The sequence below is a fragment of the Pezoporus occidentalis genome, unplaced genomic scaffold (genome assembly GCF_034315485.1).
Source record: "Pezoporus occidentalis ecotype Australia unplaced genomic scaffold, CSIRO_AGI_Poc_V1 ctg81, whole genome shotgun sequence".
Lineage (NCBI taxonomy): Eukaryota > Metazoa > Chordata > Aves > Psittaciformes > Psittacidae > Pezoporus > Pezoporus occidentalis.
Genome location: NW_026916170.1, coordinates 5,828,300 through 5,849,169, shown reverse-complemented (window position 1 = coordinate 5,849,169; position 20,870 = coordinate 5,828,300). Strand labels below are relative to the sequence as shown.

At 44.2% G+C, this 20,870-nt stretch overlaps 1 long non-coding RNA gene across 1 annotated transcript; it reads left to right on the top strand.

The window, feature by feature from the left end:
* Positions 1-1,864: 1,864 nt before the first annotated feature.
* Positions 1,865-4,703, top strand: LOC134155968 (uncharacterized). The gene is made up of 3 exons (XR_009961785.1): positions 1,865-1,953; positions 4,018-4,196; positions 4,426-4,703. It is a non-coding gene; the product is annotated as an uncharacterized LOC134155968 (long non-coding RNA).
* Positions 4,704-20,870: the final 16,167 nt, after the last annotated feature.

The window sequence follows — 20,870 nt, the reverse complement described above, 5'->3', positions numbered from 1 at the left end:
CATGCTCTTTTCCAGGCTACGCAAACCTATTTCCCTAAGTCTCCTTTTCTCCCCCACATTATGTGCTCCACTTCCCAGCCAGCCTGTTGTGGGACACTGTCCAGTTTGATGATGTACAGATATTGCACATAAAGGCACTGTGGTGAGGACATCTGGAGTTCCTGCTGGTGGAGAATGAAGCCCCTTCATGTCAGTTGTGGCCAACAGCAGTTAAAACCTTTTCTTTGCCAAACTGCCTGGATAAAGGTGACTTGTGTGGCAGGTGATGTGCTGCGTTGGGTTTGTTGCTAGAATGGTCAGAGGTCTGTTGCTATGAGCTGGCACATGGCACACACAGTGTCCATGTTCACTCTACAAGCATCACAGGACCTCTGTGAAAAGCACGCCCCTTGGTCCCAAAGGGTGCCCTAATCAAAGTGTGTGCTATGCACAGCATCCAGTCTACTGCAGACTTCACAGAGTCTATCGTTCATTCAACACAACAGGTAGCTGATCTGTGGCAGCCTAAAGTTTATCTGATGAGACACAACATCCTATTTCATCTTAAGGTGAATCTGGTGCCGTTAATACCAAACAGATTAATTCAGTTTAATTATATTCTGAATTTCTTACTTCCTCAAGGGCATGTAGAGTGAATCCAATTATGTTTCATAGATGGGCCAGCTGTTGTGACACAGGGTGACTCCTGGTCCAGGCATTTATTTAGGATTTGTAGTTTTCTGAGGAGAAGAGAGGTAAAACTATTAACTGCTGATAGAAGAATATACAGAAAACCATATTATGACCATATTTCAGGTCTTTGTACAAATCAGAGAGAGATTGGTTTTCCTTTGCTAATCTGAATTTAAGCATTAACCAGACTGATGACAATATGCATCCATCTGCCAGACCTATTCTCAAAATAAACTCCCTCAACACAATGCAGGAATTAACCCACAGCAAGATACAGCTCTGACCTTTGGTGTATCATGGATATAGAAAAGCTTAAAAATTTCCTGACATGTCATCTTTGGCTGTTTTTCAAGGCTTGCTGTACTCTGCAGTTCCTGGCAAATGTGCCCCCTTTTTGTATTCAGAGGGAGAACTGGGTGATAGCTGTTATTCAGCTGAAGAAGGTGATCCTTCATGAGTCTGTCCAGTGTTTGTAAATGGCACCCACCTCATAGATGCCACCATCCCATCCTGTCTTTGTATTGGATAAAGCATGTCCTAGAAGTTACTGCAGAGCACAAAGGAAGTTTCTCAGATTAGCTAAAACAGATAGAGGGGAATGGATTAGATGCCTACACTTAGGCATCTAATTCAAGCACTCTAGGGCATCTGAGGCATCTTTCCTAGGCCAGCAGATATGGCACAGGATCTACAAGGGCACCTGTGATCTCCGGGAGCAGCAGGCAGAGGCCAGTCAGGACATGCTACAACATCTCAGGTGGCATTGGACTGAATCTCATCCTGGATGGCACACAACTCTTAGACCACAGTATTTATACAGGTGTCATGTTGTTGTTCTGCTTGAGTGTCTGCTTGAGGGAAGGGAGGGTCTACAGACGGATGTGAACAGTCTGGATTGATGGGCTGAGGACAACTGTAGGAGGTTCAGCAAGGCTCAGTGCTGAGTGCTGCACTTGGGCCACAGCAACCTCATGCAATGCTACAGGCTTGGGGAAGAGTGGCTGGAAAGCTGCCTGGTGGAAAAGGACCTGGGGGTGTTGGTCAACAGTCAGATGAACATGAATAGCTTGTGTCCAGGGGGCCAAGAAGGCCAAGAGCATTCTGGCCTGTATCAGCAATAGCGTAGCCAGCAGGGCCAGGGCAATGATCATCCCCCTGTAATGGGCACTGGTGAGGCTGCACCTTGAATCTAGGGCCCCTCACTACAAGAAAGACATTGAGGTGCTGGAGCAGGTCAGAGAAGAGCAACAAAGCTGGTGAAGGGTCTGGAGAACAAGTCCTGTGAGGAATGATTGAGGGAACTGGGGCTGTTTAGTCTGGAGAAAGGAAGCCTCAGGGGAGACTTCATCGCTCTCTACAACTACCTGAAAGGAGGGTGTAGTGAGGTGCATATTGGTCTCTTGTCCCAAGTAACAAGCAGTAAGATGAAAGAAAATGGCCTCAAGTTGTGCCAGGGGAGGTTTAGACTGGATATTAGAAAAAACATCTTCACAGAAAGAGTTGTCCAGGGAAAGTTGAATCACCATCCATATAGATATCTAAAAGATGTGTACATGTGACTTAGGGACATGAATTAGTGGTGGACTTGGCAGTGCTGGCTTGATGATCTTAAAGGTCTTTTCCATCCTAAACAATTCTATGGTTCTACAGTTCTATGTAAACAGGTGCCAACAAAGGTACAAAGAAGCACCCGACACTTGCTTGGGTGTACCCAAACAGATCCCTGTGTGTCTGACATTCAGGCAGCTGAAAGCAGGCAAGAGGAACCTCATGCTCTGGTAGCACTGGCCATTCCAGAGAGACATCAGGCCTGACCTGGCATCTCACTAACCACCTGCAGCCCCTTCCAGGAGTCAAGCAGCCACTTCCTCCTGCACCAGGGCCTGGAAGAGTGTTACCAGGAAGTCACTCTTGTGTCTCCGTGTCAGTGGACATTTGTTAGAAATGTCAGAAAAGTTCAGACTTATGCAAAATGAATATCATTTGAAAGCCGGAGAGAAGAAAAATAGTTATTGCTGCTGGTGTGGATTTTCTGTGACTCCTGATTCTCACAGATAGCTTAAAAAACTGATGCTGCTTGAAAGCATTTGCAGTGTGGCCAATATTAGATTGACAGCTCTTGACCTTCTTTAATCCTTTAGGTTTAACTTTATTTATACTTCATTTAAATTTAATGGTTTCAGGCAACCATGGGCAGTCATGCCTCACTCTTTGTACAGTTATTGCTGTGTGCAAGGACACCCTGTCTCCCACTGTCACCAGCTTTCCAGTCCCAAAGTAGTCTCAGAAGGATCATGAGTTCTGACTTCAGTCAGAGCCACTCATTGTAGCCACAGTCTGGAAAAACACAAAGTAGCTCCAACCAATTTAGCTTGCACAGATCTGCATTTGTTTTTTTAATGGACTCTCAAGCTTGACTACTCATCCTTGTTATTGACTACACATGAATAATACATCTAGCTTGAGCTAGGTGAGATAAATTCCCAGCTGCATTCAGTCATCATCTACCTGCTTCATGCCTGTGGAATACAAAACATACCCATCTATTTTTAACTACTGAAGACTAGGAATGATACGCATTATTTAGGGTAGACTCATGATTCATTTCCCATGACTGCCTATATTAATGGAAGGGAGGACTGCCACTACTAAATAAAGTATTGTTGAGTGAGAGGGAAGTCAATGCCAAAACCATCTTCTATTGATAGCACATTGAATACTGCTACTAGGCTTTTAATCCTACAGTATGTTAAGAGTCTATGTGCAGAATCTCTGGCCTGAGCCTTCCTGGGATGGCAAAGCCTTCAGCAGCATGAGGACCCAGCTCCTAAGAGGGAACCCTTGAACATACCTCCCCAGGCATATCTGATTTGGGGCATTTCGAGTACACCATACTGTATTCTATGTGGTATACGTGTATATATATATATATATATATGCTATATTGGACTATATTGGTATATTCAGACAGTATGTGTATCCACATATTTTCATGGGAGAGACAGGGTATTGAAGGGAGTGCAAGAAAAGTAACACAAATCACTGCCACCTGGCAGACAGGAAAGGGTGATGAAGTGCACTCCTTTCAGGGATATAATGGAAGGTGTGATGGAAATCCAGAAATTACCTGTCGTTTCAGTTCCCCTGTAGCTTTCAGTTTGTCTTTCTTTGTTACAGATCAACAAGGGTGTTTTCAGTACAAGAAGGCCCTTGCCTTTAGAAGACTTCTGCACTTTTCCGTTCCTTTTCTGGGTCTCTAGCATTAGGCTCATACTATACTTTATTTGCCAGTAGATGGACTGTAGAGACAGTAGAAATATTGCAAAATCTTCTGATTTATCCCAGGAGGACACTCTTCCAGTGCAGCAACTACAAAAGATACCAGCAAAGTTATCTCCACAGGGCCTCCTCCGAAACTGTGCTGTAATATGGGGTTAGGACCTCTGGCATGCTGGAGAAAAGGTAGAGCAGCTCACAGGGGACTGGAGAAATTACACCAAAATAAAGTCTATAGTCCTTAAAAGGTAGGTCACAAATCTGACTCCAAGCACTCTTTTTGCCCATATTCATGAACTTCAAGTTCCGTGCTATGCATCTCAGAGGACAATATAAATATCATAAATAGAGGATTGCAGTGATGGAGGAGGAATATATAAGAGGAATGGATGAATCCTTCAGCAAAATGCTTCCTGTCAGGGTGCGAGGGAGACCTGCAATGCACACAGAAACCTGCATGGCATCCATCTCTTCCAGGTCTGGAGAGTAACTTCTACTCAAATAACAGCATAGGAGAGGAAAACCATGATTTTTTCATTAAAAGCAGGAAGAGGTCTTAATTGTAAACAGTTCCAGTTCACAGAAATGCTTCAAACAGCAGGGACAGCGATGTGGGAGCCCACACATTGGTCTGCACCGCCCTGGGAACGCAGCAGGTATGGGTTCAGTGGTAGAGGTAAGATGAGCCAGGCTGGAGGCAAATGAGGCTGAAAATGGTCCCTTGGCTGTCATGGACCAGAGTAGCTTCGCTTCTTCTGGAGCAGTGGGGACATCTGTGGGGTGAACCCTGCCTGTGGCCCATGAACAGAGCAGTTCTTCTGGATAGGTCCAAGCTAAAAAATATCCTATTTCCTAGCCAGGGTCTCTGCCTCACTAGCAGGATCCTCTCTCCGTGGTGTAGTAATGGTGAAGGAAGCAGTTGCATGAAAGGAGGAAAGGCTTGCCAAGCAGAACAGCAGACATTCTCCAGGTAGTTGTGCTGCTGCAGATCCACAAGTTGAAAGCCTAACTGCCTTAGTATTATTGCAAAGCAAACACTTCCAAGTGGAAAGGTGACACCTGTAAGCATATTGACCTAATTCCGTGCAGGAAAACACTTTGGTTTTCCGCTCCCCTCCTCACATGTGCAGTGTTAATTCTGAAGCATCCACCAAGTCAAATATACAGTGGGCAGTTTGGGGGAGGGCCTTTCTACCCACCCTTTGTGACAACCTGTCTCCATTTTCTCAAAAGACACTTCGTGTATGAAATCATTAGAGGCATTTGTGTGAACTTCATGGATGACACCATTATTAATTCACTCCAAGCTTGATGTACCTTTTCTGTAGCTAAATGCAAGTGATCATTATTTTCATAGGCTGTGCAGTTATCTAACAACAGAGAGCTCTTTCATCTTCAAGGATCTCATTTTGTTGCATGATCAAAGGTATTTCAACTTCAAATTAAAAACATTCATTACTAACATTCTCTAAGTTAAGTAATACAGGTTCAGGAGAGCTTTTCCTGGGAAAATAAATTGACCGGTTTATGTACTGTGCTGCCACACAAGAGGATTTTCCTACTGAAACACATCTCTAAAAACTCTGAATCTATCTATCTGATCTATCTGAAAATAGTTTTACAAATAGAATCATAGAATCATAGAATAGTATAATAGTATAATAGTAATCATAGAATAATGTTCACTGTTACACTTCGAGGCAATTTTCTTAGTATTGTTGATGGTATCATATGCTTAGTATTAAGAAGTTCTGGCTCTACAAGCACCTACAACTCAGCGTAAATTAATATGGTTTCTGTAATGACAACTAATGAGATCTGAAAAAGCAAAACCAAAATGCACTGGGAAAGACAGATAACAGGAGGAAACATGTCTGAAATAAACTTCAGTGCAACAGTCATACTCAGATCTTCATGGTAAAGCATTGTTTGTTTCAGTGGCTTAGCTTACTGTACTGGTCATAGCTGACAGAAAACTAGTCTAGGTATTTGTGCTGCAGTGTGCAAGATGGATGGATCCAAAGGAAAAAAAAATCACTTAGAGAAAATTTAATAGAATTTAAGCAGACCTCAGCTAAGAAAACATTTATAGAAGAAAATATTTAAAAACACATTAGAGTTTGTGAAAAAGAAATGAGTGGTACAAAGCCTGTTTTTTATGACTCTATGGAAGATGATGTATGCTATCTGCAGAAATTAGGTGTCTGGGCTAATAGGATGCTGTGGTCTAACCCCAGTCAGCAGCTAAGTACCAGCCAGCAGCTCACTCTCCCCTCAATGGATGGCAGAGAGAATTGGAAGGGTAAAAGTGAGAAAACTTGTGGGTTGAGATAACTACAGTATAGTAACTAAAACAAAGGCTGCACACACAAGCAAAGTAAAACAAGGAATTCGTTCAACGCTCCCCATGGGAAGGCAGGTGTTCAGCCATCTCCAGGAAAGCAGGGCTCCATCACATGTAATGGTGACTTGGGAAGACAAACACCATCATTCCAAACATTCCGCTTTTCGTTCTTCTTCCGCAGCTTTATATGCTGAGCATGACTCCATATGGTATGGAATATCCCTCTGGTCATTCAGGGTCAGCAGTCCCGGCTGTCTCCCCTCCCAGCCCCTTGTGCACTCCCAGCCTGCTCACAGGTGGATTGAAGAGCAGAAAAGGCCTTGGCACTGTGCAAGCACTGCTCAGCAATACCTAAAACATCCCTGAAGTATCAACACAGTTTCCAGCACAAATCCAGAACACAACCCCATACTGACTGCTATGAAGGAAATTAACTCTATCCCAGCCAAAACCAGCACTGAGGAGAAGAATTTGTCATTAGTGTGGAATTCCCCAAGGTGCAACACATAGGCTCTAGGGAGGTAACTCACAGGTCCCTCACCTGGCCACCATTAGGTCACAAATCACCCCAGAGTATCACCTTTGCGGTTAGATTGCCCAAAGATTGCTAATTATTCCTGCTCTTTGTCATTCACACAAAATACTCCACTTTTGACATGATGTTAGCAGGTTGGTTAACTACATTATTGGAAGCTCAGAGAGTCTATTGATCCTTACTGGAGTCATGATTTTGCTTTAGAGATTAAATGATGGGCCACTGAGTTTAAAAACAATCATTATTAAATAATCGTTAATTTAATTGTCTAGGTGGGAGTTCGAGGAGAAAAAGAAAAATTAGAGAGAGGAGAAATAACTTCCCAGTTCCCCCCAGTAGCTTTCTGGGAACTCAGCAATGAAACATGTCTTTCCCTTGTAGAATGGAGACCAGCCAGTCTCTGTACCCTCCTGTGTATGTATACACAATAGTAAATAAAAATGTGGCCAAAAAGCGTACATGATTTCCATCCTCTTTTGAGAGAACATATCACAAGTGATAAAATGCACTTCTGATTATTGCAAGATAAAAAAGACAGGAAGTCTTTAAGAGGCTTCTTTGAAATTGCAATTGTCCTCCTAATTTCCTCAGTTCTTGCAAAGTGGTACTGTGCCAGTTCCTAGCTCTGGCTGTTATGAGAACAGAATAATAAAGGGTCCTTTTGCTTTTAAAATAAATAATTATTTGGGCAGTGAGCTACCTGCTACAGTACAAATAAAGAATATTTCTAAACCCATCCAGTGTTTCAGAGGAAGAAGAGGCAAATGATTGGTGTTTATTTGGTGCTCCAACATCCCCTGTCTGGAAGAGTCACATGAAGTTAACCAAGTATTTGCCCTAGTGAATGGGGACAGGAGTTCATGTTACCTGAGCCCTAGTCCAGACTGTGCCACAGAGTCACTCCTTACCCTCTTCCTGCCTTTTGCTTCACCCAGTCTCTCTTCTGTTCACCTCCAGTGGGAATTTCCTCTGGGTGGGAGGAAACTCTAATGTGTCAGTTCAGTGTCCAAACCAAACCAAACCTTTCAAAGGGCCCAAAGCTGTTTGTCATCTTACAAAAGCACAACATCACATCTCACTGCTGAGGCACATTTCCATGCCTGCAGTCACCCATTCTGACAGCCCTCAGGACCAGACCTGCAGAAGGATGCTTGGCTCATTGCAGCCTGGTGGATCTGTTTCCCTTCTTTCTTCTGTACAGAAACCAGCAAGTCTCTATTCCGAGGAAGCTGTTATCATACAAGAGTTTAGTATCTGCTCCTCAGTGCTGGAGGATTCAGGAGCTCCTAGTCTGATACAGCATAGTGCTCTCTAATTTGAACATAGCAGAAGCGCAGACACAGCTTTCACCAATTCAGAAAACCCCATGTGCAGACAAGTTTCTGTGATGCCAATGATATCATATCCCTCTAGTTGTGTACACATCTCTAATTCCTCTTGTTTATTCTCCATACTATGAACATTTGTATAGAGGCATCTGAGCAGAGTTCCAAATGAAGTTGGCTCATTGGCTGGAGCAGCTGAAATAGCTCTACATCACTCCCAGCATTTATTAGAGGTCCTGGCAACTGACTGGGGGTGTCGGGATGGAATGATGCCCGCCTCCCCCAACACATATAGCTTAAAGCTGCCTTGAACAGCCTGGCAAGTCTCCTACCAAAGCAGCTCTTCTGCTTCCTTTGGCAGACTGGCCCTATCAGCCTCCAGTAGACCTGGCCTCTAAAATCAAGTCCCATCTTCTAAATACCCAAACTCCTGACTGTGGGACCACTGTTCTAACCATTTATTAACCTGCCAAATGCACCTGCCCTTTTCAGGGTCCTCTCCTTTGACCTGGAGGATTGAAGAAAAACCTGAGCCCCAGAGCCTCTAATCACGTCTCCCAGATCTCTGTCCTTCTTAGTGATTCGCAGGCTACTGTTATCTCCATCACTAGCACCCACATGGATCACTAGAAGTAGGTAATAGTCAGTGCGAATTACATGACCAGGCAGCATCTCTGCAACATTCCTGATTCAAGTCCCTGGTAGGCAACACACATCACTTGAGACTGGGTCAGGCTGACAGAGGGTGCCTCTGTGCCCTTCAAAGTAGAGTCACCCACTAGTATGACCTACAACATTTTCCTGGCAGCATCAGTAGTGATCCTCTTTACTGGTGCGTCAGGAGGATGTTCATTGATGTGGTCTACATTTCCTCGTTAGCCCCAACCAGAGCTGCAAAGCAGTTCTGGGTGGGGACATCAGATTTTGGAGGCAGCCCTTTGCTTTTAATTGTCCAAATTTTTTTTTTTATTATTATATTTTTTTTTAGTTACTAGCTCCCAGGTTGCTTGATCACTGCCCTCCTCCTTTTCTGTATGTGCTGTGAGGGATGCTTGTGGCCCCAGCACAGTCTGGGCTTGGAGCAAGCAGTGCAGCTCCCTATCAGTTTCCCTGACAACTTTTAGCTACTGACAGTGTCCTGCAGTTCAAATGACTGTACGTGGTATAAAAGCCTTTATAGATACAGTCTGAACACACAGATCGATTTACAGGGACACCCAGCAGGGGTGTCCAGCGTGTGGCCACCGCGGGCAGGGACATCCCCCTCGGCCTCCTGAGCACAGGCACTGCCTGAGGGGGCCAGCACAGCAAAAGCCTTTCTCCAAGAGATGCTATGTGAAGGAGCAGCAACAGCAGGGCTGCGGTGGGCAGGGCTGTGGGGGTCCCATCACCCCCGTGTCATAGTGCCAGCACCCACCGACGCAGCATCACAATGCTCTGAGGCAGTATAAGGCAGCATCCTTCCGTGTCCCACTGCCAGAGTGCCCGGCACTGCCACCAGGACAGAGCTGGCAGTCTGAAAGCACGCGAGAGGAATTCCTGGAGGCACCAGTGGAATTACTTGGAGGGGCTGAGGAAAGAAGACTGCCCGAAGCTGCTGGAGGTTCACTGCTGCAATTCCAGCTCCTGGAGGGGCCACACTCACAGCTCATTGGAAGGATGGATGGATGGATGGATGGATGGATGGATGGATGGATGGATGGATGGATGGGTGGATGGATGGAAATCCTGCTTCAGTCATCGAGGAGATCGCTGTCCTCATCTTCTGGGGAGATAGTGTAGTGTAGTGTAGTCATAAGAAATAGGATGCACAGACGGCCCAGTGCCCCCCCCCCCAGTGCTTTATAGCTCCCACTGCAAGGCACAGGCAGGGTTCTTGCCCCCCGAGTTAATCATGCCAGCGGCATTTTGCTACTCCTGGAAGCCCCTGAGATAGCTCCAGGTGGAGGTAGAAAAGGCAGTGCCAGTGTCGCATTGTCCCCTTAGAGGCATACCCAGCGTGTGGACCAGGAGCAGGTCTTGCTCACATGCTCAGGGAGTAGCCGATCGCCAGCACTGGGGTCAGGAAGGAATTTTCCCCCGGGGCAGATTGGCACCGGTCCCCGGGGGTTTTTTGCCTTCCTCTGAGCACTGAGCATGACCACTTGTCAGGGCTCCTCGGTCCTTTCTGGCTGCGCTATTGCCTGGTGCTCATGCTCCGTGAAGGTGGCCCCTCGTGTCCTGCAGCTGGGGGGGGAAGTGCTTTTTTCCCCCCAGGGTGGACTAGCAAGCGTCCCTGGGGTTTTTTGCCTTCCTCCGCAGCCGAGCACAGCCTCTTCATGGGGCTCCTTTGGGTCATGGTGTCCCAAAGGCAGTGGCTCGTGCTCCACGCAGGTGGCCCTCGTGCCTCGCATCCAGGGGGAGGCAGCCTTCTGCACTCCCAGGCTGGCCCCAGCGTGGCCCTGGAACTCCCAGGCTGGCCCCAGCGTGGCCCCGGGACTTGTTGCTGTCCTCTGGAGCATTGAGCACCACCCCTTGTCAGGTCTTCCCTGGCCCTTTCTGGCTGGGTTCTCCTTGCACTGCTCTTGCACCACCACGGCACCGCTCCTGCCCTGGCTTTCCTTTGTCAGGCTGCAAGGGAGGTTTTTTGCAGCTAAACTGAAGGGTCTAAACTAAACCAGACTAAAATTAAATAAACTAAGCTAAACTAAACTAAACCAAGACAATTAAAATAACTTTATTTCCAAATAAATACTCTTTCCACCTGTAACCATTCTGGTTTGTGTCTTTGAAAGTGCTTTTGGTGCTGAAATTCCCTTGGCATTTCAGGTACATAATATTCTCCTCATTGTACAAGTCATTGTGAGTGCAGGGAATGGAAAGGAATGGAATAAAATGGAATGGAACACAATACAACAGAAAGCTATGCTACATTCTGCATATAGAACCACAGAATAGCTGGGGTTGCAAAGAACCTTAAGCTCATCTAGTTCCAACCCCTTGCCATGAGTAGGGACGCCTCACACTAGACCATGTCTCCCAAGGCTCTGTCCAACCTGGCCTTGAACACCGCCAGGGATGGACCATTGACAGCTTCCTTGGGCAACACATTCCAGTGCCTCACCAGACTTAAAGAGCTTCTTCCTTGTATCTCACCTAAATTTCTCCCATTTAAGTTTAAACCTATCAAGCCTTGCCCTGTCGCTGCAGTCCCTGATGGAGACTTCTTCTCCAGTACCCCTGTAGGCCAGCTTCAGGTACGGGAAGCTGCCCTGAGGTCTCCACGCAGACTTCTCTTCTCCAGGCAAAACAGCCCCAACTTTCTCAGCCTATCTGCATGCGGGAGGTGCTCCAGCCCCTCATCATCCTCATGGCCCTCCTCTGGACTTGTTCCAACAGCTCCATGTTCTTCTGATGTGATACTTAACTTAGGGGTTTAAAACTCTTCTACACAACTGGGTCACTTGCTTGTGTTTCATGAGTGTTGCAGGAAAACCTGCACACGTCCTAGCCAATGGATCCCAGCAAGAAGAGATCAGCACCTCCCTCTCCATTTCCTCCCTTGGGAAGAGCTGTAGAGAGCAAAAAGGTCACCCCTCAGCCTCCTTTCCTCCACACTAGACAGACCCAGTGTCCTCAGGAGCTCCTCACAGGAAGCTGCTGCCATCCATGCCTTCCCGCCCAGTCGCCAGCTTTGTTGTCCTCCTCTGGACGCATTCAAGGACCTTCATGTTCTTAAATGGTAGAGCCTAGAACTGCACCCAGTACTCAAGGTGAGCCTGCACCGCTGCTGATTACAGCAGCACAATCACCTCTTCCTCCTTTTTTTGGTTGGTTGGTTTTTGTTTTTGTTACGAGCTCCCAGCTCCCGGGATCACTGCCCTCCTCCTTTTCTGTGTGCGCTATGAGGGACGCTTGAGGCCCCTGCCCAGCCTGGGCCCGGAGCAAGCAGTCCAGCTCCCTCAGCTTCCCTGACACCTTTCAGCTACTGACAGTGCCCCGCAGCTCAGCCCCCAGTGCACGAGGACCTCCACCGCTGCGGACCGAGCGCAGCCCTGCCCATTGTGCACCCTCGCCTCACCAGACCAGTGCAGGCTCTTTCAGCACCCCGAGCTCCGCGCTGCAGCCTCCCCTCTCATCGGCTCTGTCTGGTGCCGAAGCTGCCACCGCCGAGGCAGCCAAGAGCAGAGCTCCCAGACCAGGCCCTGGCCCTGAGGCGAGGGCTCCCCATCCCCACTGCACAGGGCCCTTGTCAGATTGAAAGTATTTATGTTCTCAAGCATTCATGTGATGATAATAATGTATGAAGTAAGAGAAATAAGGAGGGAACACACGGACATGGACCTTCTGGAGTGAGTCCAGAGGAGGGCTATGAAGAAGATCAGAGGGTTGAAGCACCTCTCCAGACAGGCTGAGATAGTTGGGGTTGTTCAGTCTGGAGAAGAGAAGGCTCAGAGAAGACCTTAGAGAAGCCTTACAGTATCTAAAGGGGCCTGAAATCTGGAGGGGGACGTTTTATAAGGGTCTGTAGGTATAGGACAGCGAGGTAATGTTTTTCAGCTGAAACAGGAGGGATATCAGATATAAGGAGGAGATTCTTCGCTCTGCGGATGTTGAGACACTGTCACAGGTTGGCCAGAGAAGTTGTGGATGCCCCTGGAAGTGTTCAAGGCCAGGTTGGATGGGGCCTTGAGCAACCTCGTCAAGTGGAAGGTGTCCCTGACCATGGCAGGGGGATTGCAACTAGATAATCTCTGAGGTCCCTTCCAGCCCAAACCAGTTTGTGATTCTATGAACACATCTTCTCATATGTTTCGCTATACAAAGCTCTGATATTTTCCACTAAATTTTTAATTGTCTGGTTTTTAATTATTTATGTTTACCTTTAATGCCAGGTCTGGATTTTGCGCCAGCTCATTTTCAAATAAGCCTGAAATTACCTCATAATATAAATACTGATGTAATATGAATTCTGTATCTCCCTGAATTTCAGGGAGATACAGAATGTCAAGTAAAAAGCATGCTTTCTTGAAAAATGTGATTTTTTTAAATTTTTTTTTTTTTTTTTTTCTTTTGGAAAGCAGAAATCTGCTGTGCTTGTTACGGGACCTTGTAGGGTACACACCTTTGTAGTGTACTTGCTCCAGTGATGGATTATGCTGCAACACCAGGGCATTATCAGTTTCATTGCATTCAGATAATGAATTAGTACTGTAAGCCACTGGTGCTTAAGCGCAGATTTGCCTTTATGAAAATGGAGGTGTGATATATTGCTCAAAAATATGGCAACAGGAAGGATGGGATAATTGCAATTGAAACTATGGGAGGAAGAAAACCCCTTGTGCAGTGCTCATATTTTCTGATGTATGTTTAAAGCAAGTTCCTATTTTTAGCAAGCCTCTGCAAGGTGCCAGTTTTTCTGAAGATGTAATGATCATATAACAAAGCCAAGTCAAGCAAGAAAACTTGTTATAGCTCTTAGCTGGCATTGTCCATATATTTTACAGCAAATTAAGGAGTTAGAATGAAGGGCTGTGTGTTTAACAGAAAACAGTGGGCGAGGAGTGTAAACAACTGCCATAACTGCCTTTAAGGTTTCCAATGCTGAATGGCTGCCTTTCACCAGTGAGGTAGATGCCTTTTACTTGCCTGATGTGCTGGGATGTGATGACCCCAGAGGCATCAACTTATCCTGGCACGGGCTTTTTGCTTGTGCCAGCAAACCTCCCCTCTGCACTGTTCACTTGCTGTACTGGAGACTTTTCATTTCAGAGCCCTTCATTTCCAGGCAGGCTTCAGCAGCTAAGTTTTCTGCTGAGTTCATTTGCACTAAAATCCACCAGCCATTATATAGCAAAAGGGTCAGTGGGAAAATAGAGCTAACTTCATGAAGAGTTAGCACATCAAGAACATCAAGGAGACAGATAGCTGTCTAGAGGGTTGTTTTAATGGTTAAGAAACATTATGAGTAGGCAGGAAACTGTTATCTCATCCTGAAATGACCTGTATTGGATTACTCGCTGATATCACACTGCTGAGGAATAACTTGAGGAATAGCATAGGAACTAGACTTAAACCTATTTTCTCAAAAAGATAAAAATACACTTCTGTAAGATTCAACTGTGGCCCTCTTTTGCCAAGCTGGAGGTGATTTTGAAGTCACACCTTCCCCAAGACTGAGGAAACAGCGAATGTCTTTTGTTAAGACCTAGCACAGAAGATGCTGGGACCATGCACACTTGTGCAGCGTCAGCCTGGTCAGTGGCTGCTGCATCGCTGTTTTACCAGTGGGAAGAGAATAGAATAATTTCATCACTAGCCCTCATAACTGGTCACTGGTATGTCAGGAGAATATAAAGCAGCTGTGGATTCAGATTCCAGTTTAACCGGTGCTTATGGTTGGAGGCAAATTCTGAACCTTCAGCCAGCTGAGGTCTCTGTTATTGGATAAAAGATGAAGCACAGTGCATCTATACAGACAGCCAAAGTGTAGGCAAAGAAACATCCTCTATCATGGTCAGCACACAGGCACTCAAGTAAACCAGTACTGTGATTCTGCTTTAGCAGTAGACAGCTAGTGTGTCTTGATTCCTGGACATTAGACATAAGCTGATGGAAGCAGTAGCTTTCTTTCTGGCTGAATTAAGAAGAAATTAAGTACTTTTGCCCTTATGGAGTCTAAACTGAAGAATGGTACTGCAGCCACAAAGTGCCTCAGAAAGAAGGACAAGAACTTCTTCAAGCACCAACTGCAAAGCCAAGGCTTAGGAAATGGGTGGATGAAGCCATTGGCAAGGAAGCAAAGGGGTCAGCAAGTAACAGTGGTCAAAGAGAGGACCAAAAGGGGATGGCATGAGAGAGCTCTTCCATGCACTGACTGCAGGGGCTGGCTCAGACATGAGTTATCAAGGAGGCCGTCCTTGCTTAGTTGTGCTATGCTTAGGGAAAAGGGTATTTGTTACTAAATAATATACTTTCTCAAGAAATACTTGTCTGCTGTTACCTTCTCAAGAGACTCAGGTGGGAGGTTCAGGCTGATTAAACAGCAAGCTAATAAGCTACAGTATTATAAAACCTGGTAAAGTCTGTGCCTTTTAGTAACCCTTACGTTACTAGCTTTTGTGTTTTCTAGATACAGCTAGACATGCTTGATGCCACAGCTTCTGAAACTACCTAAGCACTGGCTTCCATGATAACAAACACACTTAGACTGTTATGCAGCTTGACAGAAAGTCATGTTGTCAGATTTTACTTTGTATGAAATTGACATCCTTCTATTAAAATTAATGGAGCTGCACAGCTTTGCGCCAGTTGAAGAAGTAGCCCATTAGTCTTAGTTTCTAAACAGAAAGAATAGTGCTCTGGTACAATAAATGTCAGCCATAGGCCTTTCACTTATTTCTTTCTAGTATTTTAGAATAATATGGTAAGGGAATAGTGTTTCATAGAACAACATTGTTTCTGTACTCTAGCATTAAACATTAAGATGGTACTGGACAATGTAATGTTTTCTACAGTAATCAAAACAAATGTCTGAGTTTTAAAAAAGAAAAAAACATTAAAGAAGACATGCAAATCTAATCATACAATAAAGTTCCTCTGTTTGCCGTAATAGATATATCTGTAAACTTGTATACGTGCAGAGATCCTTTTTAACAGTGCAAGTAGCTAATCAGCGAAACCACAGGGACTCTTTCTCAGTGAGTTTCTTGCTGAAGACTTCTATTTTCAAAGCCATGTTTTTTTCAGACTCTGTTGTTATCTCCGTAAGGATACTGAGGTATCGCAAAGAGAATTTGCTTTGGTGTTGCACCAAAGAGAAATATGGTCCAGAAAGAGGAACACTATTTTGAAGTGTGTTTCTCAGCAATATAATACTTGCCTACTGACTGTATCCAAATCCTTCTTTTTAAAAACTTGGAATGTGTCTCATGCATGTTTTCCTCCTATATCAAGAAACAAGTTCTGAAACAGAAAAAAGATATACAAACCATGAGCATTATTTATGGGCCTTATGAATAGTATTGTAAAATGCTGAAAAAAAAAGTGCATACTTTGTATTTCATGGATTTGTGTGTGGAAAGTTTAGCTAGTAAAGAATTAAGCTAAAATACTAGATACAAGGGAATTTTGTTCACCAAGATACAAAATATATTGGATATGGGAGCATACATGTCATAGGTCTTTCTACCCTACTAGTTCATGATTATTTTCCTATATACATTTTATGTTGGTTTATTAAACAGTTGATATCTGCCTAACAACTTTCTACTTTATTTTAGAGTCATCTGATATGATGCACTAAAAGAACATCCCATCATACCTATATTTCAACCTGGCAGGGTCTTATAATTTAAAACCAAGACCCCTTTGAAATGCCAGTACACTGTTCTTTTTTACCAGATCAGTGGAAGAGTCTAATTAACTTGGCAGAATACCTGAGTCATCGATTACAACATCTGCTCTGCTGGGAATGATCCAGCACAGCCATCTGTCTTTCACCATGCAAAGCAAGTGGCTGAGGGTAGATTTAATATTTTTCAACAGCAAAGAGTAGAAATGAACATGATACAAAATTTAAAGCTGTGTTTCTGAGACCATCAAGGCTAGCTACTGGAGTTACGCATAGACCAGCATATTGGACTGGGGAGAGATGGTTTGTGCCAGAACATTATTAGAGAAGGACAAGTAGCAAATGCACTCAGTTGGAGCTCACAGGGTTCATTACCATTTTTGTCTCAACTAACTAATCAGCATCAATCCCAATATTATGCCTCAGTCATTCGTTTTTGAGGGTCTCTCAAGCAAAATATAATCTCGGTATCCTAAATGTCATCTTCACAGTGAAATTTGCTAACAGCTCAATATCAATGAAAACAGTGGGAAAGAAAAAGGTCTTTCTCCCATCATGACAGCTATGCCAACAACCCCCTCTGTGTATATCTAATTATGCTGATGGAAGAGTACTTCTGTCAGCTTAAATAACCTTGTTCTGAGAAGCAGCTTTTCCTTGAACAGTTGAGGGTGTTTCTCCTGTGGCTGCCAGCGTTGCATAACCCAGCAGAGCTGAATGTCCAATGGGAAGGACATGCCTGAGACATGAGCCTGGGCCATCCCTAGCTGTGCTCTTCTAAGAGCAAACTTCCATTTTGCTCCCTTGTCTCCAGGATGAGTGGTCAGACACTGCAGAGTCAGTGCCTGCAGTTTAATAGTCCATGTAGGAATGAACAAGTGCGCTTAGTCCTTCTTTTAGAGGCCCAAACCCTTGTTTTCAGAGGCTATCAAGGTCTAATGTTTCCAGAGAGAAAGTGTTGTTTGCAGTCTGGCTGGAACATTTACATTGTAAAATTACTGGCGCAAATACCTCTCTGACTGAAGTAAAAACTTTCACAATCTGTAAGGTTAACTTTCAAGTGGATTCTATTCATTTCACTGATAAAAAAATGTTGACTATTCAAAGAGCAGCGGTATCACAGATTGGTGTTCTGCAATCATTACATGACTAGCAGGTCCAGTCTGATGCTGGATAGCATATAAAAACCACATTAGCCATATGGAAACTGCATCTCATTCTTCCTGTCCACCAGAGGTGAACAGTGGCTTTAACAATAGTGCCTAACATTAATAATGGTGTCTCCTTACCACATAAGACTGGTGACAGGCAAGTGTTGACACTGTGCTACAATGCCAAAACAAGAGGTAAAGTAGGGTTTAAGATGAGGGAAAGCAATCCAGCATTGTTCACTGGTGTATCAATACATACCATAAGATACTGATACGGAAGGACAGCCTATGGCTTGTTTAGTTCATAGATTCAATATTGCAGCAAGTTCCGCAGGAATACAGGTACTGTATACTCCATTGATCTTTCTACTTTCACATTGTGGTAGTGGAAAAATTTGTCTAAGTAGTTGTCTTTTCCATGCATCACATTTTCTTTCCTCTTCTCTTTTCTCGTATCTGTATTTTACTCTTTTTATGTTATGAGATTTCTTTGTTTTTGTTGTGATTGTTGGAGGTTTTCTTTGACTTTTTAAGAGTGCTAGCAGCTTTCCTCAGTGGCTGCAGGGGAAGCAACAGGAGAAGATGAAGGCAGCAGCCTGCCATGGTGTGTTCAAAGAAAACCACTGGGTTTCACCCACATTCAAAGCAGCAGTTTTAGCAGCCAGGTGTTGCTGCCCAGGCTGAAGAGAGATGTTAATTGGCATATAGGGCATCTTCCTAATCACATTATAGACATCATCCAAAGCCCATTGAAGTCAGGTCCTACTAACTTCACTGGTCTTTAGGGCACATGGCAACATGCCCTAAACAGCACCCAACAGCACAATATGGCATACATATGCCCCCTTTGTACTCAGCCTCGACTTTCCCCTCCCTTTCCCAAAATAAAGGAGACCCTGCAGGCTTTGCTGCTTGTTGAAGTGCTGGGTCAACATTCTGCAGTAATTTGTTTGGCCTGAAAGGTAGCTACAGTAAATGTGTTAGTGGGAACATGCTTCTTTTATTCCATCCCTCCCTAATGCCTCTATAAAGCTCTGGTTTGCACAGACTTTAATTAGAAAAGAGGAATTCTGCATGCTTTCCAGCTGGGCTTTGTTGGATTTAATTGTCATTTTAGCTTTTATTTTTATTGAATTTGTAGCAAAACAAATTGATATAATCCTCCAAGCCAAAATAGATATAATCCTCCAACCCAGCAGGGAATGCACTAATGGAAAGAAAGTTAGGATAAAAATAAACCACTTCACCCTGCAAATATCTTTGTCATTTAACAGAAGCTGCATGCTGCCATGTAGACCAAAATCCCTTATTTCCACGGCACTATTTTGATTTCATGAGTTTCAGAATTTTCTTAAATGGATTGAATGACACGTTTTATTTACTTTTTTTGTTTATATTTTAAAAAGGTAATAACACTGGTTTCAGTCCAGACTACAGGGTCACTGCTGACAGCCACACTCTTCAGGAAGAACTGGGCTTTGTTGTTTTCTTCATTCTTCATTCATTTTCTTCAGTCCAGTTTCTTCCAGATGATCACTGGTCTTGAACACAAAGCTACATATGTGGAAGAGGCTGATGTCTGCATCAGTGGCCCATCTGGCAGGAATGAATGGGCTTCATTAAGGAACATCATCTGACAGGTGACATGCCAAAGCCATGACACATAGATTACTTGTGTCCGATGTCAATTCTCCACACTGCCAGTTCAAATACATACACTCATCAGGATGGGCATGATGCGCATAGACACTTGGCATATGGCAACAAAGATTCTGCATTCCCAAGGAAAGAAACGGGGAAATGTGTATGTCAGCTATGGTGGAAGTTAATCCAAATTATTGGGAGAAGACATTGTAGCACTGACAAAAGGGAAGTAAATCTGTTTCTCTAGTGAGTACAAGAGACATGGCTTTAGGCACAGTGGGTAAGACCTTGTTTACCAAAATTTCCACCTGCAGTGAGGCTTAGGCAGAACTTAGACATCTAAGCCCCAGGCAGCTTTCCAAACTGCCCAAAATGAACTTCTTCAACCACTGTGTTTGTCATGGGTGTACACACATACAGAGTTATCCATCTATTTATCTTGCAGCCCAGAGTTCCTTATGGCCCAACTTCATGTGAAGAATGTCCACTGTCTCAACAGCCCAAAGACTGTAGACTGATCCTGGTGTGGGAACTGAGTCTGTTTTGGTTAAAAACGACATTGGTCATAGTATTATATGCCTAGATAAATCCTGCATTCACTAAGGTATTATGCAAGAGATCGCTGCTAACACAAATTTATTCTCAGGTAGTCACTTATTCCCCTTTCACCTGTTCTGAGTCCAGAGGACCTGATGATCACAGATGGTAACCTGGGCATACATACATATTTACATATAGAGATAAAGGACTTCAGTGTAACTAGTATTGGTTAGAGATTGGACATCATAAGCAGAGGAGTTCAGCTCATTGTTAAAGCTTGAAAGACATAATATTGGAAATGGTGAATGATGAATAGCTTGTGGCCTTTGGCCAGCGCTAGGGCAGTTCAGGGGCTCTGCACTGTTGGGGGTAGGACAATGATGGTGGCCAGAAAAAAGGTGAAAATGTAATACTGATGCTGGATGCAGTATGGCCTGCAGGCCTACTACAAGAGCTGCTGCCAGCAGTGTAAACAATGCATTTAGCCTTAGGAAGAGGTTAGGGTTAAGACAGATACCATGAACTGATGACATAAGTTTGTTAAACAACCAGCAAAAGCTTAGAATGGTTGGAATTTACGCCAGTATACAGGATAAAAGGATTTGAAGAGCAATTTCCCTTGTGACTCCTCAAATTTTGGCAAATTAACATATGGACCATTGTTGGGCTTGATTTTGCTAGGTAAAACCAAACAGTAATGTTGCAAGATTAGAAAATGGGGCAACAGGTCTAAAAAACCTGGCACTTAGGCAGATCAGCATCTATAGATGAAAGCTGTGGTTAAGGACAGTTGTCTTGGAAACAATACTTTCTTTCTGCCCTACAAAATAAATTGGATGTTGGGCAGACAGAGTCTCCTGTCTCTGTGAGGAGTAACTCTGTAGTCACATGGATAAAAATGTGACATCCAGTGCAGAAACCCCAGCATCCCATATGAGCTCTAGGTAATATAGTGAAGAGCAGAATGGAGAGAAGAAAAGTGAAGTACAAGAAGAAGAAACCTTCTGAATCACATAGATTCATTGACACTTGGATATTTGAGCGCAGTTCT